This window comes from Dromiciops gliroides, chromosome 3, assembly GCF_019393635.1.
Source record: "Dromiciops gliroides isolate mDroGli1 chromosome 3, mDroGli1.pri, whole genome shotgun sequence".
Taxonomy (NCBI): Eukaryota; Metazoa; Chordata; class Mammalia; order Microbiotheria; family Microbiotheriidae; genus Dromiciops; species Dromiciops gliroides.
This window is the reverse complement of record NC_057863.1, coordinates 406,210,760-406,222,466: the sequence shown is the minus strand read 5'-3', so window position 1 is coordinate 406,222,466 and position 11,707 is coordinate 406,210,760. Positions and strand designations below refer to the sequence as shown.

The window sequence follows — 11,707 nt, the reverse complement described above, 5'->3', positions numbered from 1 at the left end:
TATGATCAACTGTGAATAACTTAGCTATTCTCAGCAATACAAGAAAATTTAGAAGGACTTATGATGAAAAATGCTATCTACCTCCAGAGAAAGAACTGATGGAGTCTAAATGAAGATCAAAGCATACTTTTTTTTAAAACTTTCTTTATTTTTCTTGTCTATTTAGGTCTATGTTTTCTTCCATAACATAGTTAACATGGAAATATGCTTTGCATGACCACACAGGTATAATCTATATCAAATTGCTAGCCTTCTTAAGGAGGGTGAAGGAGGGAGAGAATTTGGAACTCGAAAAAATTTTTAAATGAATGTAAAAATAGTTTTTACATGCATTCAAAATATATTCATTTTTTTTCCAAAAAGAAAGATTATGTTAATATTGCAGGTAAGAAAAGATGAGGACCTAAACTACAGCGATGACTCATGAATAGTAGAGAGAAGGGAGTGAATAGATGTTAAAGTTGTAGAAATAGAATTGATAAGACTTTGCAACTGACTGAATAATGGAATGAAGTAGAGAATAATTCCTGATTTATATAAAATTAGTTTCTAGGAAGAAGGTATCAGCCTTAAGAGAAATAGGAAAAGGAGATAGTTCAGGGAGGAAAATAATGAGTTTCCTTTTTACACATTGAGTTTGAGATCCTACAGGTAAAAATGTGAAGTAGTCAATAGTCAGCAGTCACTAAATATTCATTAAGCACAGGGTATATACTTTTTTTTTTTGCATGGGGCAATGAGGGTTAAGTGACTTGCCCAGGGTCACACAGCTAGTAAGTGTCAAGTGTCTAAGGCTGGATTTGAACTCAGGTCCTCCTGAATCCAAAGCCAGTGCTTTATCCACTGTGCCACCTAGTTGCCCCAGGGTATATACTTTTTAAAAAGACAATCCCTATCTTCAAGGAACCAACAATCTAATGGGAGAAGGCAACATATAAATGAAAGGTGAAAATGGGGGATGAGGGGAGGTTTCAAGACATTCAGTGTTGGGGTATGGTGGAAGTTCAAAATGAGAGTAGATGATTGAAAATATAAGTTAAGTAATTGAGTTAAGTAAAAAGATCTTATAAGGTTCCATAGAGAGATTTGCAAGTCATCTGTGTTGGGATGATAATTGAGCCAATGAGAGTTGATGAGATCACCTAATGTCAGAATATTGAGAAAACAGCCTAAGATAGAACTCCCAAAAAAATCAACAAAGGAGACTGAAAAAAGGAAGTAGATGGGATAAGCATGAAAGAGAAACAGAGCCACAGAAGCCAGAGAAAGGATAATCCAGAGGAGGAGGTGGTCAGTAGTATCAAAACTTCAGAGAGGCCAAGAATGTAAGAACGTACTGAAAGAAAGGCCATTAAACTTAATAATTAAGAGATTTAAGTGAAGTTTCAGTAGAGTGGTGGGATCTTAAACCCTCTTGAAGTACAGGTGGTAAGGCACTAGGAGCAGCTCAAGAAGTCAACATTTTCTGACAACTTAGTAATGAAAAGGAGGAGGGATATAAAATGACAGATGAAGGGATAGTAGAGACAAGCAAAAGTATTTTAACTATGGAGGCACCTGGTATATTTGTAATCAATAGGGGAAGAGCCAATAAATAGATAGGAAGAGGGGAAATGATGGGGGCAGGAATGGGATTGGAGACTTAATCTGATAGAAGGCATGGAGGAGCCACCATGGTTAATTGATGGTCAATTATAGAAGAACAAAAGTATTTCCTGAAGCAGTGAGGACCTATTTGGGGTTAAATAATATGATTTTATGGTGTATTCAGATTTGATGGCATGTTTAGACACCCTGAACAGGGACCATGCACTTGACTCCCTGCCTCTGATGATTCTGAGACCATCAGGAGTATGCGTCCTCAGGCTGTAGTCCCAGGAAGAATGTGGCTATTTCACTCTTCAGCAACAATGGTGCCCCTTGCCTCATTATTACTGGTAATGAAAAATAAAGGCATTGTTTTTGTTTGTTTGTTTTCCAGGTGGTAATTTTAGATAGCATTTACTAGTCCCAGAAAGATTAGTTTCCTCCTCTATATGTTACAGTGGGTCCTCAGATAAAGAGAACCACACCCAAATCCAGTTCCTGGGAGGAAGGCCTCCTCTATGATGAATGATTGAAGATGATAGAGTCAGTACTAGTACCAGGGCCCTTCCTTTAGTGGATCTCCCACCTAGCTGGGTACTCACTGCTTTACAAAGGGACTAATGGCTATTGAGTTGATATTAGTATTGGGTTAAGGAGGAAGCACATATTTTGACATCTGAAGTGTATTTTAAAATAGAAGAAATTAAGAAATTGCTGCTAAATGGAAGGGAAGTTCATAGTTTCTCTTTGGAATGAACTGTTTCATCATGTGCTTCAAAGCAACAAGGAACATAATTTCATGGGGCTAAGTAAACCTTACAGTGCTGACAGTGAGTATAAAATAAACAAACCACTATGAAAATAATTGAAGCTTTTGTGTAAATAAGTTAACCTCACTGGGCCTTAGTTTTCTCACCTATAAAATGAGGGCTTTGGACTAGATGATTCCAAACTCTCAAACCTGAATCCTGTGAACATCCTTTGTCAAAGATGAAGATGTAGAAAAATTGCCTCAAGAACTTGACAATGTCATCTTCAGTTTCATATACTTTGAAACTCCTGTAACTTTGATACAAATGGGCACATGAAAACAGGGGTAATTGCTGGGAGTGACTATTAATTTTTATTTCTAAATTCCTGACCAGAAATGAGAGATCTAGGCTGGTTATGTGCCCTGTGGGGGCACTTTACCACATACTTGCTGGTGAAAAAGAGTACAGAGGTTGACTTGGGGCTCCTGCACTTGCCAGCATAAGAGCAGAGTTAAGAAGAGGCACAGAGAGATGCCCTGAGATATATCCAAGTGAAAATTCCAGCACTTAGTCTTTTAGACTCTTTATACTCTTTGGAGAGGAGTGGAAAGGCTGACCCTTTCCACTCTCTACACAAACATAGGTTGGGAGGTTTAAATTTGATTCCCCAAGCTATGTTCCTTAAGCTGCTGAGGTTGGAGAATGGGAAGCTCACCTGTAAATAATTTTATTTTAAACCAAATGGACAAACTATGCTCTTTAAACTTCAGAGTGTGGGAGAGTTTGATTGCAGACAACAGATTTGAACCTAAGCACCCAAACTTTTTCGTTGAACTCCTAGATTCTGGCTTGCCGTAGACCAAAAAGAGTTTGGGTTGTTTGGTTTGGGAGGAGCTGTAGGTGCTTAACCAGAATAATGATGGCTTGATATATTCACATTTATTCCCTTTTTCCCCCTCATGTGGCTATGAGTAAAGAACTATACATAATTGTGCCACGTTTGCATAAATGACTCCATTGAAATGCAGTAGAGAAGGGAAAAAAATTTTGTTAGGCACTAAGCAAGAGCAAGTTTAATTGGAAACACACATACCCTCTGCTCCGTCTAGTACCCCAACCCATTAGACCAGAGGTTCTTAACCTTTTATATGTGTGTATCATAGTATGTGGTATAATGAAGTCTATGTATCCCTTTTCAGAATGATATTTTTAAGTGCACAAAATAAAACATACACACATGATTGCAAAAGGCACTAATTATATTGAAATCCATTTATCAATTGTTTTTTAAAAGTTCAGGACCCAAGTTAAGAACTCTTACCTTAGACTAAGGAGGCAAGTGCTGCTACGGCATAAGATAATTAGGAGATAGAGTTAATCAGCTCTCTGAGAGCCACTGGAAGTTTACTGTTTCCCTAGATCACTCTCTTGTGTTGGGCAGATGACATAACTACTGGGCCAAATATGATAAGTAGTACCTTAATATCAAACAGAATCATGTCTGGGAAGGAGCACCTCGTTGTGTTTCTGTAACTCTATCCTGACAGAAAATGACTAGTCTCCAGTGATGGGCTTCATTTCAGAATCAGCTGAGGCATCATCAGATCAACTAGTTTGATCTAAGGTCAGTTTCACTGAAACTGGATTGGAGACTTATAGAAGAAATCCATGCAGTAGTGACACAATTGTTAGGTGATTAAAAGGTTATTTTTAAGATTTCTCAAAGAAGGAAAGGTACAGAAAGAATGATAAAAAAATCACATTCGTTTAGTTGTGTAACGATTGGAATAACGCCACCTGCTGGATACTTACTGTAGAAGAGTTCTGCCCATGAAGGGAAGGTCTTTGAGGGCAAGACCAGGAGTCAGGAAGTGACACGGACTAGTGGGAGGAGGAAGGAAGAGACGGGCGCTCGGTCTCACTCTCTTTCCTCTGGACTCTGGCGGAGAAGGGAGCTAGAAATGTGCTCTCCCTTTAATAGATAGGAATCTAGGCCTTTTTCTCTCTCTTTACCAAATTCTTATTCTCCTTAATAAATGCTTAAAAGTCTAACTCTTGCTAAAGCTTATAATTTATTGGCGACCACTCATTAGATATTTTAGACAGTTTAGCTAGAATTTTAGCCCTTAACAGTTGATTTTTTTTTAAACCAAAAAATAACTAAGACACTTCTAGAGGTTTTTTTTTTCATCTAATAGAAAGAGATCTCATTTTTTTTATTGCATAGAAAGCCTATGTTCACCTCAAGGACATACTTAATGAGAATATGGTAAAGGAACAGACAGGGTTTTGAAGACATTTTCTTTTTGTTCCTTCCTTCTTTCATTCCTTTCTTTCTTTCTTTCTTTGCAGGGCAATGAGGGTTAAGTGACTTGCCCAGAGTCACACAGCTAGTAAGTGTCAAGTGTCTGAGGCCTGATTTGAACCCAGGTACTCCCAAATCCAAGGCCAGTGCTTTATCCACTGAGCCACCTAGCTGCCCCCTTGAAGATATTTTCAACAACAGGCCCCAACTGACTGAGAGGACTGGAGACTGTAAGATCCACTGTACCCTTTTGAAAGACTTTAGAATCTAGGTCATTGAAATGACAAATCATGAATCCAAAAGAACACACCACTTCTTAACCACGCTATACACATGCCTCAATCATAGGCAACAAATATTTGCTTTTCTATGGGTCAATTAACCTAATTTCCCTATCTAACCATACATTGTTTTTCTACAGAAGCTATTAGAAGCATATTAATGGACTCCTAAGGGACAGAAGAATAATATTTTCAACTTCTTTCCTCTGCTCAGTCTTGGATCTTAAGTGAATTACCAGACTAAGAATGGGATTCAGCAAACATTTTTTGGTTAACTAGCAACAACTTCTTTCTCAGACCAGCTATTTGGGTTTTGAATGAAATACACAGAGTGTATACAAAAGTATTTTCAGAAACTTCTTTTTGTCTTTTATACATCTCACAAGAGTTGAGGTTGTATTAACTTACATCTTCAGAGGCAGCAGGTGACACAGTCGATAAGAGCACTGGACCTAGAGTCAAGACCACTTGCGTTCAAATTTAGCCTCAAATAGTTACTAGGTATGTGACTGTGGGCAAGTCATTTAACTTCTGTTTGCCCCAGTTTTCTCAACTGTAAGTTGGGAATAATAACAGCCCCTACTTCCCAGGATTGTTGTTGTGAGGATCAAATAAGATAATATTTGTAACACATTTAGCACCTTTGCCCTTTCCCCAAATAAGATGATCTTCTTATGTGTACTTAGTATCAAGCACATTTAGATGAGAAGCCCATTGGATAGATGCTGTCTTGAATACTCTACCCTACACCCAGAATATCATTGGTGCTTGAGAATATAAATCTTATTTGCTCTCCCCCCACCAAAATAAGTGGTATCCTCATTTGGATAAAAAAAAGAAAGAAATCATAGGAAACCTTCTTAAAATGTTCACCCAGCTCATGGACATGAAAGAGCTCTAACTGAATAACATTCTGATGAGCTAAGTGTAAATGAACCAGAAACATGCAGATTAAATTTCTCTCACAATACACATGGGTTTAAAAATTAAGGGGAGAAAGTACTTGGCAAAATATACTCAATGATTTTGCCAAACCCCCAAATGTTTGAAAGATAGTTGGAGACATTTTGTGAATCCTAAAAGCCCACTAGGTCACTCATTCCTACAACTCCCACAAGGTGCTCTCTAGTATTTCCCACCTTGTTTAAATTTCAAAGGTTCCATTAGAGTAGTAAAAGAATGGAATTTTCTAAAATTCTTCATCACCTCAAAAGAGAAAGAAAATCATCTTTGGCAAAACTGTTATTTTTTTGAGAAATAAGTCTCGAACACTATATTATTCTAGTGACCAGTAATGCCCAAGTTATGTAAAGGGCTCGATTTTTAAAGGGTAGATTGACTCTACAGCTGAGTAATAAAATCTTTGTTTTGACTAGCCAATGGATCAAATGCCTGAGGAAGTCACAGAGGGAGTATTTACATATAGCATGATCTACCATGTACTTTGTTACAAATGTTCTTCAACATGGGGCCAGTTTTTTTAAAAAAAGACACATATACACATAACACAACAAAACAGAACGTTCAACTTTACGAGTTTCCTTGTACATAAAGGCATTTTACAGAGTGAACGGTTGGTTTGATTTACACAATTGTGACTATTGCCCCATCTTTTTACATGTGTAATGCAGATAAAAGTTTATGACTTAAATTACCACAGGATTACATTCCATGCTTTCTTGGTTTTCCCCTAGACATATCTTTAAAGCTGGGCAGAAGTACTTGCATATACCCTCAGGTAATGGTCTCTTCGGTGAACTCTTTGGAAAGCAGAGAAGACAAAGAGAAGGGAAAGGAAGAACCCCAAGTTTTACAATTAGAAGGGATATTAGAAGTCATTTAATCCAAGCCTCTAATTATACTGATGAAGAGGCTAAGGTATACAGAGTTTAAATGGTTGCCCAAAATCAAACGGATAGTGGCAGAGCCAGTTCAACAGACCCCCAAGTCCAATATTCTTTCCACTATAGCACATCTACCTTCATTCATTCATCTGTCCATCCATCCATTTTTGTAGATTGTAGTTGTCTATCTTTTCCCCATTCAATATGAAGTTTTATAGGATCATAGATTTAGAGTTGGAGGGAACAGGAAGAAATCTAGTGTCCAATCTCTTCATTTTACAGATGAGGAAACCAGAGTCCAGGGAGGTTAAATAACTTTGCTAAAGCCACACAAGTAGTAAGTGACAGTCAAGATCCAAATCTTGATCCATTGACTTCATACCCAATATTTTTCCCACTGAACATGTAGGTGGTACAATGGATAGAGTCTTGGGCCTGGAATCAGAAAAGTTCATCTTCCTGAGTTCAAATCTGGCCTCAAACATTTACTAGCTGTGTGACCCTGGGCAAGTCATTTAACCCTGTTTGCCTCAATTTCTTCATTTGTAAAATGAACTGGAGAAGGATATGCAAACCACTCCAGTATGTTTGCAAAGAAAACCTCAAATGGGGCCATGAGAGTTAGATATGACTGAAATGACTGAACAACAAAAAACAACTACAAAGTTTTTCTACTATACTACACTGTCTTCTCTGTAAAAATAACTAATGCAGTTGACAAATGAATACAAAAAGAAAAAGTAAAACTGTCCCTGCTCTCAACAACCTCACACTCTAATTGGGGAAGACAAAATAATCACAATAACAACAAAGCTTGAAAGCCCTAAAGGGAGTGGCAGTGTGATGGGTGGAAAGGCCAGAGGTGCTGAGGCAACTAAGCCTGTGGACTTTCAAACTTTTGGTTGGACTTAAAACTTTTTCTCAAAATCACTAACTTTTGTTTTCTTCTCATAGGGAATTCTCTTAACATCAGCTTTTATGACAGTTTGAGACTATCAAGGAAACTCAGAGAGCTAATTCTGCCAACAATTGTGATTCTTTGCTGATCTTTGTCCTGAAAAGGATAGTTTTCAAGAGCTCCCTTATTCTCAGATTGTTGCCTTCTAAAAATCCATTTTTTTTGTTTCCATAAACACCAAAATATTCATAGCAACATTTTTTGCTGTAACAAGGTATTAGGAACAAAATATAGGTGCCTATTGGGTAGGGATTGGTTAAACAAATTTTTGGCATGTACATAGATGTGTATGTACAAGTATATATATGTATATATAGAGAGAAAATTTATTATCTAAGAAATGATGACTGAGAAGCTAAAAAAATACAGGAAGATTTTATTAACTGATAAAACATGAAATAAGCATAAACAGGGGAAGAAAAACTATATACAATGACTCCAAAAATGTAAACAAAAAGAACAATCAATAAAACAAAGCTTGTTGCTGTGTAATTGTAATGACTAATCTTATCCTTGATTAAGAGGTAAAAAGAAATTCTGATCCCTCCAATTTGCAGGAGATGAAGTAGTATGGGCATCGAACATTGCATATGCTGTCAGAGAGTTTTCTTTAACTTTTTTTTCCTTTTTACAAAGGAGAACAGAATGGTTTAGTGGGGTTGAGGTACACATACATATGCACACACACACACATACATATATATGAGTGTGTGTGTGTGTGTGTGAGTGTGTGTGTGTATGGAGAGAGAGAGAGAGAGCTCCAGAAATGATTGTAATGTATAATATAAAAACAAAAGTCATGCTGAATTTTAAAATAGGGATAACGACTGAACCAGTGATGCCATTGACTTAGAGAACTTCCCAGGTGAGGAAATTTGCTGGTTTTTTTTTTTTAATTTTAAACAAGATGTTTGACTTGAAGGGAAAACTATTTCGGATCAATTTCTTTATAGTAATTTATTCCTACTGAGAGACAGAAATTGCCCTACCTGTAACAAGTACATACAAAAAAGTTATAAAATCATCCTTGGTTTTGCCATGATAAAAGAAAAACATTGAAATTATCCAATCAAACAAGGTATGCAAGGATTTTTTTGTGGGTTTTTTGTTGTTGTTAAACAGTGAGAGCAAAATAACTTACTGGAATATAAAGATAAAAGTTGAATGAGCATTCCACTAATGGAGAAAAGGGATATTTTCACAGAACCAGTGTGTTTTTTCCCTTTCCCATCTCCATTTAATGTTGATCAAAACATACCATCAGCCATTTAGTTAAAAAAAAAAAAATACAAGGGGGCAGCTAGGTGACGCAGTGGATAAAGCACCAGCTCTGGATTCAGGAGGACCTGAGTTCAAATCCAGCCCCAGATACTTGACACTTACTAGCTGTGTGACCCTGGGCAAGTCACTTAACCCCCATCACCCTGCAAAAAAAAAATACTTATTATGCCTGTGCACATACACCAGTTACTTTATGTACAATAAAGGAATGGGGGAAGGGAATCAAAGAAGAGAGAAAACTATACTGCAGTAGTCAGGATGTGGATGAACCAAATCTTAGTTTTCTAATTGTGAATGTATTGTTTTCCTTGAGAGCACAGTTCTGGAGCAGAGTTGCAGGTTCTCTTTTTAGTAAACACCACCTGTCTGCTGCTGGAATACATCAGTTATATCTTCATCCTCCATTTCTAGCTATGCAGGTGTGTCTGTTTCATTGATTGGTTCCCCATCAAATCAGAATCGGATCTGCCTCATTGACAAACCCTGTCATTCACAATAGGCTTTCATTAGTTTACTACGTGGTGTGTGCCTCTTAATCTTAAATTTCAACACAAAACCAACCTGCCCTGCCACCTTCAAATTAACGTGGTCTTTGTTTTCAGTCTTGACTCCTTCCTTTGGCTTTTCATCAGCCATGGCGAATCTGGGGGTCTCCTCAGCCACCACTTCTCAAAAGAGGCACCAGGATGGTCCTCTCCAAGGGAACAGGGGAAAAGCAGCAGCCACAGGAGCAGAAGGAGGAGGAAGAGGACGAGGACAAGGAGGAGGAGGAAGATGATGGTGGTGGCGATGGTGAGGAAGAGGAGGAGAAGGAGGAGGAGGAAGAGAAGGGAAATTTCCTCTTCTAATGCAGATGAACACTGGGCCTGAAATTTATATGCCCTTAGAGAGTTAGTTGCCTTGGGCAGTGAAAAGTTAAGTGACTTGTCCAGATCATGCAGCCAGCATGAGTCAGAAGTAGGATTTGAACCCAGGTTTTTGTGTCTGGTTCTTTATCTACTACATCATGCTAACTTTCAATTAAAAATAAAAACCTTAATCTGAATTGGAGAAAAAATAAAACACCCATCAAAAACCCTGTTTTCATAAAAGTGTAGCTACCCAAGCACCTTTCAGATCTTTCTACAAATATTTAAACAGAGATAGATAGAGAGATAAATCATGGTAAGTGGACTTAGCCTGGAGGTCTTTACAGAGCAAAGAGTCCATCCACCTGATGCTGTTTGGTGGGGGTTGGAAGCCAGATGGGGCCTGGCAGAGAGTGGAGCAGGAAACTCCTTCAGATTTCATTTCCCCCACAGCCCTGCCTCTCAATGGATCCCTGAAAATCCTGGCATCATTTACCTGACTTAACAGATGTTAAACAAATACTGGTTTGCACTCTGGCCTCTAGTTTGCTCTTCAAGAACAAGGAATGCTTGCTGTCTTGCCCAATCAGCTTTTGAATTCACAAATGCAAGCTGTCTAACCTTGACTTGCCAGGTAGAGGTTATCCTTCTCAATTTTTATCAGCAGGATGCTCCCTAAAAGCTATAAACGGCAGGATACTTCCTACCCCTTACCTAATCCTCTGTACTGTTGTTGCTCAAACATGCCTGCCATTCTCTCCATTTCATAGAATGACAAGAAGTTAGATTGCCTGGATCATAAAAGAAACACTGTCCCCTCTTCACAATGGAGAATCTGACTTCCTCCCTTTGGTCTTAATGAAGTAGTACAGTTCCAATGGCAGACTGTGCCTTCCCAACACCAAAATGAACAACTGACTCTTTAAGCCCTTGTGTGCCGACCAATCAGTAAGATCAAATAAAAGTCATAAAGAAATTGGTTGACTGTTTGATATGTGATGGTCAGCTTGAATTAGCTAGGCAGTTTAGTCAAAAGAATCAACCTAGTAGCCCTAGGTCCTAAGGCCTTGACAGACTAAAAGTCAGCCTCCAATGCTGCCTCAGCTATGCCAAATCTATCTGGTAACATTGTTTTCCTGGAAGGACTGTTTTCCAGAACCACAATTACTGGTCAGTCCTATCCAGGGGCATTCCAGAGTTTGATTTCCAATGAGAGAATTTACATCTCACAAATCAGCAAACACTACAAATCAGGCCTTGATTTATTGTTTTGTTGATTGTCTAAACTTAAGAAAGTGGTGGAGAAAATGTTAATCGTGTATATTAGATTGCTGACATTTTTATCCTTTGGTGAACTGATTGTTAAATACCTACCAGAACACTCCTGGTCACAGCACATTTCTACAATCTTTACTTTAGGTCCCAGAGGATAACACTCACCGTTTCTCTGTCTTTGCAGACACAGTCTGCGATGGGTAGTCTAATCATGCTCTTCCTTCCCTGTCCCCTGCAATATCTACAATATTGGTATGCCATTTCAAAAATGCTTCTGGATTAGGAATAAAATTTTAAGCAAAGATACATTTCTATTTATCTTTATTAAATCTCTATATATACATGTGTGTATATACATGTGTGTATGTATATGTGTGTGTTTAATATATTTTATTTCTGAAAGTTCTCTGAATGCCAATAGTTTATACTTGAGCTGAACCTGTTAGGGTACCAGAACTCTAGAAGGGACAACTATAGCAATATAAGGACCTTTCCTATGAGGCACAGAAAGTATCAGAGTTCTAATGGACCTCAGATGTTATATTATCTTTGGTTAGGATTATAACAAATTATACT

General features: G+C 37.9%; 1 pseudogene; it reads right to left on the bottom strand.

The window, feature by feature from the left end:
- Positions 1–9,356: 9,356 nt before the first annotated feature.
- On the bottom strand, positions 9,357–9,644 carry LOC122745402 (annotated as a pseudogene).
- Positions 9,645–11,707: the final 2,063 nt, after the last annotated feature.